A 14,834-nucleotide genomic window follows, 5' to 3' on the forward strand; every position below is an offset into this window, starting at 1 on the left:
AGTAACCTTATAAGAAGAGGAAGAGACCAAGCCAGGAAATGACCCCGTACCAAGTAGCAAATCTGCTGGTGTCTTGATCTTGGACTTTTCAGGCTCCAAAATCATGAGAAGTAAATGTCTATTCTTTCCCTTACCTGGCTGGATGGTATTTTGTTCCAGCAGCTAGCCTGGGTCAGACTAAAGCTGAGGGAGTGTAGAGGAAAGAAGTTAGAGAGAGACAGAACATATTCTTATTTAACTCATTGTTATTATTTCTAATCTCTCAAGAGACTTTATAGCCACCCTGACTCTTGAGTAATGTTAAGATATAGAATTAATATAAACATCACTGCTCTGAGTCCACGATGACCCTCTGTGGTTTTTTCTTTTACTCACATCTGTTAAATAAGGGTCAAGAAATCCCGAGAAACATCTTGTGTCTTCCGGAAAGATATCACTTTGAGGAGGATAAAGACAAAAGTGCTCTCCATAGAGAAAGGAAGAAGTGGAAATAGTGTTGTTTTTTTTTTTTTAATTTTTTAAATTTTAGAGCTGATTCTGAGCCTACCTCCTTCATGTACTACCTCTGTGGTGCCATTAAAACACTACATGGCAGGTACCCTTGCTGTCCTCACTGAAGAGTAAGTGAAACTGAGTCTTAGATATATATAGTCAGGTTGTTTATTAATGTCATGGAGCTATAAGTGGTGGAACTGAACTTCCAGCTTGAATCTCTCTGTTGACAAAAGTCTTTGTTGTTTAAAAACGAAACATAACACCTCCTAGGGTTCCCGAGGTCCTCCAGAAAACCTACTTAGTGTAAGTGCCAGGGAAGGAAAGAGACACCCGCAAAACATGCTAGGTCATCTGCCGGGAGGAAGGACTAAAAACCCTTTTAGACTAAGGGCAAGAAATCCCCTACATCAACATTATTTTAGGACTGCAGAAAGTCCCTCTTCTGTCTAGAACATTAATGGCTCAGAAGAGTCATTCACAGGGATGCAGTTGTCACTCAAGTTGGAGAAAGCACTGAACGATGAACTTTTTCCCACACTTGTCTGCTGTCTGGACCGCACTGCTAGTGGGGTACCAATTCTGCACTCTTTGGGGTCTCTAGTGAAATGGAAGTGTTGTGTGAAAGGACTATTTTCAGATATTATTTGAGGTACAGAATACGAACAAGTGGAAATAACACTTGTTATTTCCAAAGCACTGTCAATCTTCCTTTGCAAAACACTAGGAAATCCATCTGCCTTGGATGCTTCAGTTTGTCTGTCTGCAAAATAAAGCGTTTTAAATTCTTTTCTTTTCCTTTTCTTTGTTGTCAACCCCTGACTCTTAAAACTCTTCAACTGCTTGGAGACTTTTTTTTTTTTTTTTTTAGTACCTACCAAATGAGTCCCATTGAACTTTGTGTGTTGCTAAAAGCATGAATATGAATTAAAAAAATAGCCACCTCCACTCCCCAATACCAATCTCAGTTTAAAAGGTAATGAGATAATCTGATCGCAATTTATACCTTTTTCAAGTCTCCTCTTCTTTTCTTTAAACTTATTACCCGTCTTGAACCTTACTCCTAGCTTTTCAGATTGGATAAGATGCTGCATTAATCACTGAACTTGGAGTTCATTTGTCAGATATAGTGCAGAGAAGACAATCACTTACATACGTAACATCTGCCTCCCTCCAGACTATGATGTGGCTTTTCCCTTTCTCTGCATCTGGTTGACTTTATCCAGCAATTAACTCCAAGGTGGGATAGTCCATTTGATAACGATTTACCCAGAATGCACTAAGTCAATGATACACTCGTCTGATCTAATGAAGAGCCTCAGGTTCTTGTTCTCTCTCTATATCTGGGATCAAGAAGTTATGATGAAAGGAGGACTTTTTCTTTAAAATTTTAGATGGAGGATTTGTTATTTAGAAAGGAAAGACTTTTGAACAATTCTGTGTAAATGTCTTAGGAGATGCTTCATGACTGGAATATCATCCTAGAGGCAGAAGGGTATTCTGTCTTATCAGAAGCTCAAGGGCCTTCATTTTAATAAAAGAATAGAAGTTTATCAGGGAGATAAAAATTCAACCTTGGAGAAGTTGTGACTTGAGTTCAGATTATAGCAGCATTTACTACTGTGTCACTTTGGCTTAGGTATTTAAGTTCCCTAAATGTAAAAATATCTCTTCTAAGTGGACATAGGCATACCGAAAGAAACCAATCTATAGAATGATCTCAAACCCAAATGATATTTGATATGCCTGACAGGAAGTTAGTATTCAGACTAAACATTGCCTGCAGTCTCCAAACTTCCATGTCTTGAATTCACAGGCCCCTGAAAGAATGTGTCTTCTTCAGGGATCCACTTGGGATGATTTCCCTATTGTCTTTCATTTGTTGAGGAATGCCTTAAAAATGCTTCAGATGAGTTTGGAAAAGGACAGGATTAAACTGTTCAACAGGAAGATTTAGAGTCTATAATGTGTTAATAAATACCAAGTATTATAAAGTGACAAGAGAAAGAGTATTAGCAGTTGACAAGGTGATTTGACCACAGAAGACTTCTGTCTCCTCTTCCCCTTCTGTTTCGTCCCTTCTCCCTCCTCCTATTTCTCTCCCTCTCCTTCCCCACCCCCCCATTTTTTTCCTACCTCCTTTTAGAGAAGAAACTTACAAATTGAGTATCCCAAGGAACAAACTTTGGGAAAGATCGATTTAATATCAGTGAAAGGAAACATGGCCTACTATAAAGGGAAGAAAAGAAATTCATATTCCCTGCATACTACATACATGAAATAGGTAACTGTTAAAAATAAAAATCTATGAAAACTAGAGTAAAAATATAGAAGTATATTTTTAAATCTTTCCATGTCAAGAGTTGTGTTTACCTAGAATAAATGGAAGAAATGACAAATGTACATATTGATGGATATGATTATATAAAGGACCCAATATTTTTAAGACCAAAAATAATTGCTTACTGTTAAGAGGCAAAAGTCAAACTTGGAAAAAAAATCATTTCTTAAACATGGCAGCCTGGTGTGGAGGAGTATGCCTGTACCCTCAGGACTCAGGAGGCTGAGGCAGGAGAATACTTGAGTCCAGGAGTTGAAGACCAGACTGTCCCTGTCAGGGGGGCAGGGGGGATACGGGAGGGCTGGAAAGAAGACTACATAAGCCTGAAAAATAGTATGTAAATAAACATCCCCAATTCAGGAATATAGATATAAATAGGTATGAACTAACACATGAAATATAACAGCTAAAGCAATTAGATCAAAATAAGAAAAAAAATTAAAATGAGTACATGACATTTACCTATAAAATTTATAATCAAAAACCAGTATTCAATATTTATGAAAGATTTTTTTGTCCCCTAGGACACTTATATAAATCTATGGGAAAATTAGTAGCATATGTCTAAGGAGTAGTTTGTTACTACATATTAAAATAATATGAAGTACCCTAAATGTTATGGCCAGAATGTTTGGGTCCCCCAAAGATTCATATTTGGAATCCTAAGCCCGAAGGTGATGATATTAGGAAGTGGGGGTCTTTGGGATGTAACTAAGTCATGAAGGTGGAGCCCTCATCAAGGGGATTAGCACCCTAATAAAGGAGGCCCCAGAAAGAGCTTTCCTCCCTTCCCCATGTGACAGCACAAAAGGAAGGCACCATGCAGAAATGAAAAGGAAAGTTTTCATCAGCAAAATGTTTTCCAGAGTCTCAAAATCAACTTTCTGTTATTTATAGCTACATAGTTCATGGTATTTTGTTATAGCAGCCCAAGTGGACTATGACACCAAATATATAAAAAAAAAGATGTAATTAAGGAAATGGTGTAATATGCCTATGGTATTTCATGTGCATGTGTGTTGTAGCCCTTCGCCTATTTATTTGTGAGGGGCCAAGCATGGTGATGTGCGCTTCTACTTCCATTTATTTGAGAGGCTGAAATAGAAGACTATTTGAGTCTAAGAGTTGGAGGTCAGCTTGGGCAACATAGGGAGACTGTATCTCCAAAACTGAAATATTATTTATGGGGATATTTAACACTTGGATAAAAGCAGTATATGGTATTACAAATACAACATAGGCTTAAAAGAGCCATGAGACTCTCGTACCTAGAACCTTTGAGCTGAGACTCGGAGGCAGGCAATTTGCCCCACATGATTCTGGAACAGAACAGAGAAACTCTAAAATTATGAGGCCACACAAACATACAAAAAAGTAAATAGAGAAGACCAATTTTGAAAAGAGAGTAGAATGAAGTTTTTGAGGGTAAGAAAGAGAAATGAGGAACTTTGTGGGTTTTTGTAGAATCCCCTCTCCTAATCCCAGTTCCTCTTCAAAATCTTGTTCCATTCTGACTTTTGGTTTCTGTAAAGTACCCCTATATATTTTTAAAGATTATCCGACTCCACCACCCTCCCTGGCCTGCTTGCTTCCCACCCCACAATATCCAGGTTTCTTTCTTGTTTCCTTTCTTTGCACTGTTGGGGAATGGATCCCAGACACGTGTTTTACTGCTGAGCTACATCCCCAGCCCTTCTTCCCCTTTATGTTAAGAGTTTTAATTGACTCTAGTTATTTGCAAGCCAAGAGTCTTACCCTGCATAAACTTTTACCAAAGACACATATTTCATTTATCTTATCTCCTTAGGCCTCCCTGAAAAACCTGTCTTCCTTGCGGGTGGTTTCATTTGATTAACTTAAACTTGTACTGTATTTACATCATTTATAAACCTCTTTTGGTATCAGATTGTTTGGGTGCCTCTGGTGTAGTTATGGTCTATTGTGTAAACACAGCATAGAGATGATTTATATAACTTGTATTATTTACCCAACAGACTGTGTAGCTGCTGCAAATGAACCATTATGACTGTCATGTGGCATAAATCCATCTTCAAGGAACTTTTGAAAGCATGACTCACTGTAGTCTTTGTGTGAGGGAATTTATGAAATGCGTATTAGCCATTTAATAAACTCTAATGTCTGCCTCGTGGGATTTAAAGCTGAGTTAATACACTGGAAAAATGAAAACTGATGCATAAAGGTAAAATAATTCCTTGTACCAACTAATTCCTTCAACCCTACATTAAGAAAGAGTAAATTCAAGAATGCTAGTGCTAGTCCACTTCTCTAAAAGTAATACGCAGGAGGTGTTTATTAATGTCTATTGTATCAAAAGCTCTTGTTTCTTTATTTGTTTTCTTCACAACACTAAAAATTTGGGCCATATTTGTTTTGTTGGGTATTTTATGCATTGCCTTGGGCATAGATAGGTACTCAATACATTTGCTGAATCAATACCTGAGTAAGCTCATATCAATCATCTCCATTTTTTTTTTACTTTTTCATTTAATTCTTTTCAATTCACATAATAATTTCACATATTTATGGATAGGGTGTCATATTTTGATATGTACATACAATGTGTACTGATAAAATCAGGATAATTGGCAATTCTATTTCCTTATTATTTCTTTATGTTTGGAGCTGTTCCCAGTAGGATGTTCAGTTGAAGTCCAAGTTCTTGTTCTCTTGAACAAAGAAGTGAGTAAGACGTGCACAAGTGACAAACAAGGCACAGATTTATTGAAGGTGAAAATAATATTCTGTAAAGTAGAACAAGTATACTTCAAAACGTGGAGGAAAGAGGGAAAGACGGGGGGGGGGAGAGAGAGAGAGAGAGAGAGAGAGAAAGGGGAGAGAGGCCCCAGGTCCTATCAGGGGATTCTTGTCTTACATGGTGAGCTGTGAGGTGGTCGTCCCCTCTCCATACAGACCTGATTGAAGACTCTTTGTCCTATTGATTACTTTATGACAGTTAATTAGAATACTGCTCCCTTTTACCCCCACTGGTTATTTTATTTTCACCTAATTAGAATACTGAACCTGTGGCAGGATTTGCCATGTGTGATAAGCCCTCAGTGGCGGGAGTTGCCATGGCAATGGTACTTATCTTCATCAGGGACCTGATGATTTATTTCTAGTCTTATACTCCAGCAATTTTTCTTGTACCCCACCTTAGCACTCTTGATGTCCCCAAACTCCTACCCAGCAGAGTCTTTGATCTCCTCTCTTCTGAGTCTTTATAAAATATATACTATGTTATTGTAAACTCTAGTTATCTCACCGTGATAGAGAACACTAGACCTTATTCCTCCCTTGATTTTTTTTTTTTGTCTTCAGGATCCAATGACCCCCCCCCCCTTCCTCCTCACACCTTCATTTTACAGATCTGGAACTGTAACTCAAAGAGGGTAAATAATTTCCTTAAAGTCTCATAAATTTGTGCTAACACTATAAATTTATTTATCCTAACCCAAAGTCATAACTAGTTCAACTGTGCCAAAAAAAAAGGGAAGAAAAAAGATGTACAGATAGTAAAACATTACTGCAAAATAAAAAGAATTTTAAAAAATCATGGATTGGAAAGGATACAAAAAGAGCAAAGTCCAGCTCTCTAGACAGGAAGTCAGTAGATGCTCATCTTCCACTGTCTTTTGAGTTGGCTGCATGCCTTGGACAAGTCACTCCATTTCCTCATCTTTCCTTTCCTTCCTGATGTCTCAGCTCGTTTTCTAAAAGGTACTATTTTGAATACTCCTCGGTCCACTGTTTTCATTCTTTCTTCTTGATTCATCCAAGAGCAGGTGTCTCCTAAAATCTTACTCCCTGGACACCCAGTGGGCTCGAAACCAATCCCACTCCTGGTCCTTTTCTAAAAGCCCAGGAGACTCCCATCATTTCTTCTACCAGTAAATGAGAGATAGCTTTCACAAAGGACCCCACGCTCACCTCTCCAAGAAGGCTGGGAGTCAGAAAGAATACACTGTGTGTGTGTGTGTGTGGTATGTGTGTGTGTGTGTGTGTGTGTGTGTGTGTAACTGGGGATTGAACTCATGGCTTCACATAGTGATAGGTAGGTGTTCTACCACTGAGCTTCATTCCCAGTGCTTCCACCCCCCCCACACTCCCCTTTGGTGGTTGTTGTTTTGAGACAAGGTCTTGCTCAGTTGGCCTCCTGAGTCACTGGGCTCACAGAGGTGTGTGCCACTGTGCTCTTCTAGGTATACATTCTTAAAAGTGAAAGTTTAGATGTTTGAACTCATCGCCTGTGTGTGTGTGGGTGGTAGGGGGTTGCATACTTTCTTTCTCCCTTCTATACTACGTCTTCTTTCTCTTCCTTATTCTGGCTCTTTTCCTTTCTTTTTCAATGTTGCTATGCATGGAGATCTCCTCAAGCTTTTGATAGCAGGTCAGGCAGCTCCCCACATCTGTCTTCTCAGATGGGACCACCATGCATGACCTCTGTTACCCTCTGGGAGTGCTGCTCTGTGAGCAGCATGCCCACCCTCCACCTGGCCTTTCTATCTTCTTGGGGATGGTTCATCTTTGGCTTAGATCATCTTCCCCCAAGAATAAAAGTGGATAATGTCCACACTTTGGGGGCTTGTGCATTATAGTCTCATGAAATGTTTCTTTGGTTCTCAGATCCACCCAGGCCTGGGATAGCATAGCTGCTTGATAGCTTACAACCTCTTGGTACAAGAGCAGGGAAAACCTGCAGCTGCCAAGAGCTGGAGGCTGTTTGTGGCTTCAGTTGGGCTGAGTTGAGCTCAAAGACTCATTTGAGTCTTTTAAGAAACATTCCAAACTTCTAAATTGCCCTCCATTGAATCTCAACACAAATCAGTAGTGCAATTCTTGGTGTGAAGAACTGGGGGACAAATTTGATAGCACTTCTTTCCTGCACATCTGACAACTTTCACAATTAACTCTAGTTGTTTTGGGTTTCAGGACTAAAAATTCAGCTTATGTGCTGCTTTCAAAGCAAACTGTCAGTAGGCCAAATAGTTATGGAAAGTTGGTGAGTTGTTTTTAGATGAATATGAACTTGGTTGATTGAGTGATTACTGGGGGGCAGACTTAAGGAAGATTAAATAGAAAAAAGAAGCAAATTAAAAAAAAAGTAACAGCAGCAAAAAACAAATCCTACACACAAAGAAAATGAGGAAAGAAGCAAAATTAAAGTCTGTGAATGTCATTTGAGTAAAATGGTGAGAGAGAATGAACAGATTGCTTTGTCCTTATAATTCATTGAAATAGCAGATAAGGGTGAATAATATCCCTACAAGAAGGAAAACAAAAACCTCTTGCATTTCCATGCTCTCCAGGGTTTAGCTGAAAGAAATCCCCATTCCTTTTTGAATTTGGCCTTTGCAGGGCTTTGGAGTCAGAAAACAATCTTCATACATGCAATTGGTTGCTCACTAGCTAGCTTTTAAAATGGGAAAGGAAAATGAGCAGCAAACTAGAACACTAGAGAAGAGGGGAAAAAGAAGTCACCTTCCTGTCCCACTGCTTCTGCCGGATCTGTTCTCTCCCACAGGCACAGGGGAAATAGCTTTGCTTGTGCTGGCAATAGGATTTTGCTCTAAGTTATTGAAGAGTCAAATCAAGGGTTTTAGGTCCTTGTAATTACAAAGCTAAAAAAGATATATATATATATATATATATATATATATATATATATATATATATTTTTTTTTTTTTTTTTTCATTCATCACCTTCAGAGGATTAGCTGTGACTTCCTGGTGACACAAAAGGCAGGGAGGGAGGATGCTATTAGGGGAGAAATTTTCCTATTCAACCCCTTCATTCCCTTCTGAAAGAAAAATAATTCTTAGTACCATCATTCAAATAATAAGTCAGTTAATTAGCTCCACAAACATAGCACATACATTATTCAGTAGATGATTCATTAAAATTGTCTTTCCAAAGCAGCCCTATCCCTCCTTGCTGCTTAGAAGGGGTGAGGCACCTCATATGGGGATCTGCATTTGAGTCAAAACTCTCCTAAAGACAGGGGTTTAGATCAGAAGACAAGGACACAGTGACCCATATTGGAGTGTGCATGAGTCGGGGAGGGTGTGGATGGGTGTGTGTGTCATGAAAAAGAGTAAAGGAATCTGAATGATCTCATGATTTGAGAAAAAAAAATGCAGTGACTCATTTGTGGTCTCTTCAGGGTATATGTTCTGAGAGATTTCCTCTGCCTCCTTCTATTTGCTTCTTTGAGATCTATTAATCATGATTCTTGATTTAATCTCAGTGGGGTTGAGCATCTGGCCACACATACGTGTAAAGCATAGATACTCTAACTACCCCCAGGGATGCCACAGGCAGCTCAGGGAGGGGGGGGGCACGACATGCTCTCTGATTCACACAGGAAAAAAAATTAATCGGAGCCAACTATCTGGGATGTTGATACAATCAATTCTAAGGTATAATAGACTCTAAGAGTATTTGAGATTCAGGCTAAAGGATATCAAGCATTTGTGCAAGATCACCTCGTTGGCCAACAGCAGAGACCTCACAACCCTAGTGGAATCAGCATGACATGTCAGTCTCAGGACAGCTTTGAAAAAAAATAGCTTCTCTGCCCCATTTTGTCCAGTGATTTCTTGCTCTTTGTTCATATTAAGAGGCTGTCAGGGGTGGATATGGACTCTGGATATAGTCAACTGGGTTCCATCCCTCTTCTACCACTTACTAGCCCTTCGACATTGAACAAATAACTTTCCTAGTCCTGTTTCCTCTTCCTTAAAAATGATTGTCATAACACACACACTCTCTCTCTCCATATATGTGTGTGTGTGTGTGTGTGTGTGTGTGTGTGTGTGTGTGTGTGTGTGTATCTGGCTTATTTACCTGTGGCATGGCCCACCTGTCCTGAGCTCTACCTCCTCCTCTTATCTAAGGCTCCCTCCACTAAGATAAACATGAGAACCACATTTGAGAGGCTGATGATCTCTAGGGTATATGGCCAGGCTAATAAGCTGCAGTCTTGAGATGGCCATTTGTTGTTTTGTCTTCCTAGCATTCTCCCCTTGTCTCAGAATAGAGCACTCCTTCCTTTATCTATTCTAATGATGTGGTAAATACATGTTATTAGCTGGCCCTGTATTATTGACTACAATTAGTTTCTACAATAGTGGAATCTATACCTAATAGATCACTCACCTGGATTTTACAAACAGGATTTAAGAAAAAAAAAGCAAAGAAAAGAAAAGAAAAAGACAAAAATGTTTCTTTATTTAGTGTGAAACTGAGGCACAGCAGGAATCTCAGGGACCCTGACTTCACACATGGAAAAAGTATGTCTTAACTGAGAGAAAAATCAAACTGTCACAGAAGTAAAGCAGAAATGAGCTAGAAAAACTCTTGGCAACATTCAAGTTCCCCTATTCATCTCTACCTGAGCTCAGTTCCATTCTATTTTTGATATATTCAGGTTTTCACTCTTTCTTTGATTAGATGAGTTACCAGTGTCCGCTGAATGTTCCTTTCCCTAAGTGTTTTTAGATTATAGACATACACCAAGGGCAGTTGTCTTAGCCTCTCCAAAAAGGAACGAAATTCCATCTTTCTGGCATGGCTGGCTGACTTGATAAATATTATATGTAAAGTCCCTGGTTCTTAGTAGGTATGCATGTTTTATCTTTTTGTGAGTTGGAGTTCAGTGTCTGCCACTTGTTAGCCACCATTCATACCAATATCCCCGTAGATCAATCATTCTTTTGTTATTTGACCATTCTCCATCCTCTCCATTACAGTACAAGTATTAGCATTAAGTGAACTCGTGCATGGAACATGAGAGTGCACTGCATATGAAAAGGTGCTGTGCAAAGGTATGGAGACTTAGCATGACCTTAGTCTCACCCTATTAACCTTTCTATAAACCCTAGTCGTGTTTGAGGAAATCATCCCTTAACATTCTTCCTCCACTCTCTTTATATGAATCGCTCGTATATTACATGACTGACCAATCTAAATCCACCAGTTTGTATTTCTCAGTAAACTTTCAGGTAGCCATCTGAAGTAGCTTAAGTGCCAAAGCAAAAGCAGGGAGTTTGGGAATAATCAGTTCTAAGACACGAATACATTTGGTGCACACTTGACAAATCTTTTGAGTGATGATTAAGTCATTAACTATGATCTGAAAGGAAGGTTTTCAAACTTCTTGACTGTGCATTTCATGTCTTTGTCCTTTTGTCCTTGGTTTTGTATAGCAGAGGGATCTGGGAATCCACTGGGGCCCAAACCCAAGGCCTCTCATTTCTGGGCCAAAAAGGAGAGAAGAGGAAAACAGCCAATCAATTCAGTCTTCATAACCAGTGATTTTAAAAGAATGGACAGTCTGTCATTTTTTTAAAGAAATAGGGTTTTAAAGCAATTTATTAGAAGACACATGAATGGCCACCAAGAAAAATGGATCAAATATGGCTATGATTACATTCTTGTACTTTTTGTATTTGAAACTTATGGAAATTCAAAATGTGGAATATGGACTATGCACCAGGAGATTTATACTTAGTATAACCTTCATGGCACTATTTTTCTCATTCCACAAACGGAAAGCATGAAATTCTGAAATGCAATGAGACTTATTTGAGACTAGGGCTGTCTGGCTCCACGCCACCACTTTCTCACCATTCTTGACAAATAATTCTGGTTCAGTGTGAGTTGGAGGTTGAATTTGTGCTGTAGGTTATGATAAATGATGCCTGAACTATACTTTCCATGGAGAGCAACTTTACTAAACCTTTCAAAGAGCATGTCACTCCAGATTCTTGACAATGGCAAGGGTGCTATTCTATCGATAACTCAGGGCTTCCTTGTGCATGTGAAAGAACTTCTCCAGATATTTTCCAAATCAGGATGTGTGAAACTGTCCAAGGGTGTGTAGGCCTTTTCTGGACAGCTTGTGCCAGGTTATGAAGGGAATTTTGGAGTATCTGCCAAAAAGACACAGCAGTTGATATTCTTTCTGAAATGATTTCTCAACTGAGATGAGTATAATTTCATCTGTTGTAGATTAAACACAGAACAAATTCTTCTAAGATTTGTCTCTTTTGAAATACTTTTTACATAGAAATTGAACAGCTGCAGTTGTAATTGCTCATGATTGTTATTATTACCATTGTTATTTCATAATTACTTATTAAAAATAACATGAGGGAGGCCTCATAAAAGAGACCTCTGAAGAAAGTTTGGAAAACCCCAATTCTCATCGATTTCCTGCTTTTCAAACATGTCTGGCAGCTTCTCTCACAAGAGAAATTCTAGCTTTAAATTCTTTTTCTTAAGAGAATTCTTTTCCTTCTACCCATTTCTTCCTGGCCCACTAACTCAAACTATAGTGTATTTGTGCCTAAAATTCCAGAATCAGTAGTGTCTCCCTATTGCTATGGACATCATTGAAAATTTGAGCTTCTCCTACCTATGTTCAACCTGAAGTGTCTATAGATGAATTTCTGTATCAGCACATATTCTCAGTCCCTCCTTTTAAGTCCTGGTAGTTTTTGCTTTGAAATCTTATGATTTTTTTCTTAGGTCTTTTCTTTCCCAACATACCCCATGAGTTTGTTCATAGCAGGAAAAGCACTGGACTTCTTTCCCTCTTTACCATCGATTCACAGTCTTGAACTGGAAAAAAGGAATTCCTTTTTGAGGTTCCAAGACTCATTACATATTCATCAGGTATTCTTCTGGGCTGGGCATAGAGTGATACATTTTCTCTCATGCAGTTTATCTATCAAAAACAAGTGAATACAGAAAATTTCATATATTTCAAGAAAATCAAACAGCTTAATAGAATGATATAGAAGAACCAAGCAATGTGAAGATTAGGGTCAAGAATATGCCAAGTAAAGGGACCAGGATCAGCAAATAAAATGCTATAGTGTCATAAGTCACAATGTTCTTTCCCAGCATTGTGGGATGGGAAACCTCAGAAGCAGCAGAAATAACTGTGCAAATCCTTCTATCTGGGGACACATAGAGTGGTAGTTAAGAATAGAGGAACTAACTACTGAATGAAAATAGGACAACTCCCATTCATATTCCCTAAAATGCTGTCGGAAACACGCATCACTAGATAACATCAGTGATGTTTGTTAAGTGGATAATAATGCTTATTTTTGTATTAATGTTCCATAGCCTTTGGAAAATTTTTCTGAAGTGGGAAGAAAATAACAAAACTGAATGAGCAAAAAACTGGAAAAAAAATCTCAGTGCTCTTTGAGGAATAGAAGTTATATTACTATGTTTCAGAACCAAAGTATTAAACTCAGCGTAGCCTCCCCTGTCATGAAATTCAGCGTCGCCACTGAGCCCACGAGAACAAGATGAGTATTGAATTGCATACGAGCCTACCATCTGTGCCTTAGGCACAAATGAAATTTTGAGGTATGAATTGTTCTACCTCAAACCAGGGATTTGAAAGGGAAGGACTACTCCACAACAATATTATCCTCCTCTGCTCTCAAGGAGTCTTATAAACTTCCTCAAAAGTATCTCAAACCTCACAGTTTGTAACTTAAGTTCATTTCTGATGTACCCCTTCTATTTCTTTTCAGTCTTTAATTCCCTTATGGGCCCCCTCCAAGTTCACAAAGGAATAGACAAATGAATCAAACTACTGATGGGAAAGCATTGGCTTTGTATTTGGTAATCGGCTTACGTCCGTAACCACAATGAAATTTCCAAAAGTCTTGATTTGCAATAGTTTAGAATCCACTCAAAAGTGAGTTTGGATCTGCCGAGTAAAACATTTTCCCAGAATGGGCGTCTTAGTGTGTACATACTTGTGTGTAAAATTGTGTGGGCATCCATGTTTACTTTCAGAAGCAATTCTTGCTCATGACAAAGAGTTCTTTCTACATGGAACTGTACCAAGCTTTCTTAGTCAGTATTTTCATTGCTGTGACTAAAAGACTTGACAAAAAAACAATTTTAAGGAGGAAAAGTTTATTTGGGGGCTCATGGTTTCCGAAGTCTCAGTCCATAAGTGGCTGACTTCATTCCTCAGGGTTCAAGGTAAGGCAGAACATCATGGTAGATGAGTATAGCAGAGGGAAGTGGTTCACATGATGATCAGAAAGCAGAGAGAGAGAGAGAGAGAGAGAGAGAGAGAGAGAGAGAGAGAGAGAGAGAGAGAATCCACTTGCCAGATACAAAATATATGCCCCAAAGGCACACCTCCAATGATCCAGATCCACCTCCTCCAGCTATATATACCCTACATGCTTCAGTTACCCCTTAGCTAATAACCTTCCGGGAATTAATTTACTGATTAGGTTAAGGCTCTCATAACCCAATCATTTCACCTCTAATTGTTCTTGCATTGTCTCACACTTGAGCTTTTGGGGGCCACCTAATATCTAAACCATAACCCAAGCCAAGATTTCTCAGATCTCCTCCCATTTTCACCAGAAAAGTTATTGCGGGGTGCAGGAGAGGATACTAATATACTATTTTAGCAGACATTTTTTTTTTCTTAATGGGAATATGGAACCTGCCTAGAGAATTTTTCCTAACCCTCACTAACTTTTTGATCTCTTAATTCCTTGAGCAAACAACCATGTATGTTTAATGAAGCAATTCTGTTCCAACCTTCATTAGGCTACACCTCCCGGTGGGCAATTTATTTTTCACTGAGAGGATTCTGCCATGGTTCAGAACTACACCTTCATTAAGTTAGCTCTGTAGCCTGAATTGAAATACTGCTCTATATTCTACTTTTCTAGTTATGCCCAGAAACATTGTCTAACACAGCTTGAGAGTTGGTAGCCTAAATGATAGCAGAAAACCATTGCAAATAATACAGTAACAGTAATAGTAAAAAAAAAATGTCTTTCATTTGAATGATGTAGCCCTTCCTTATTATTAAGTCCTTGGGGTGAAATCAAAATCACCCAAATTAATTCTCCTTACTATTTTTAGGTTAATATCTAAAGAAGCTATAGTCTAAATGTGACCTGCCCAATGTCTTATTCTTTTAAT

General features: G+C 38.7%; 1 long non-coding RNA gene across 5 annotated transcripts in view; it reads right to left on the reverse strand.

Annotated features, from left to right (window-relative positions):
* The window catches only part of LOC144375051 (uncharacterized), a 428,255-nt gene that overhangs the window by 37,896 nt on the left and 375,525 nt on the right, over positions 1-14,834 (reverse strand). Inside the window, exon 6 of one of the 5 annotated variants that reach the window (XR_013434386.1) lies at positions 12,405-12,582. The exons of the other annotated variants lie outside the window; for them this stretch is intronic. This is a non-coding gene — a long non-coding RNA (uncharacterized LOC144375051). The remainder of the gene's footprint in view (positions 1-12,404; positions 12,583-14,834) is intronic. 5 annotated transcript variants of the gene reach the window in all.

The sequence above is a fragment of the Ictidomys tridecemlineatus genome, chromosome 2, assembly GCF_052094955.1.
Source record: "Ictidomys tridecemlineatus isolate mIctTri1 chromosome 2, mIctTri1.hap1, whole genome shotgun sequence".
Classification (NCBI taxonomy): domain Eukaryota; kingdom Metazoa; phylum Chordata; class Mammalia; order Rodentia; family Sciuridae; genus Ictidomys; species Ictidomys tridecemlineatus.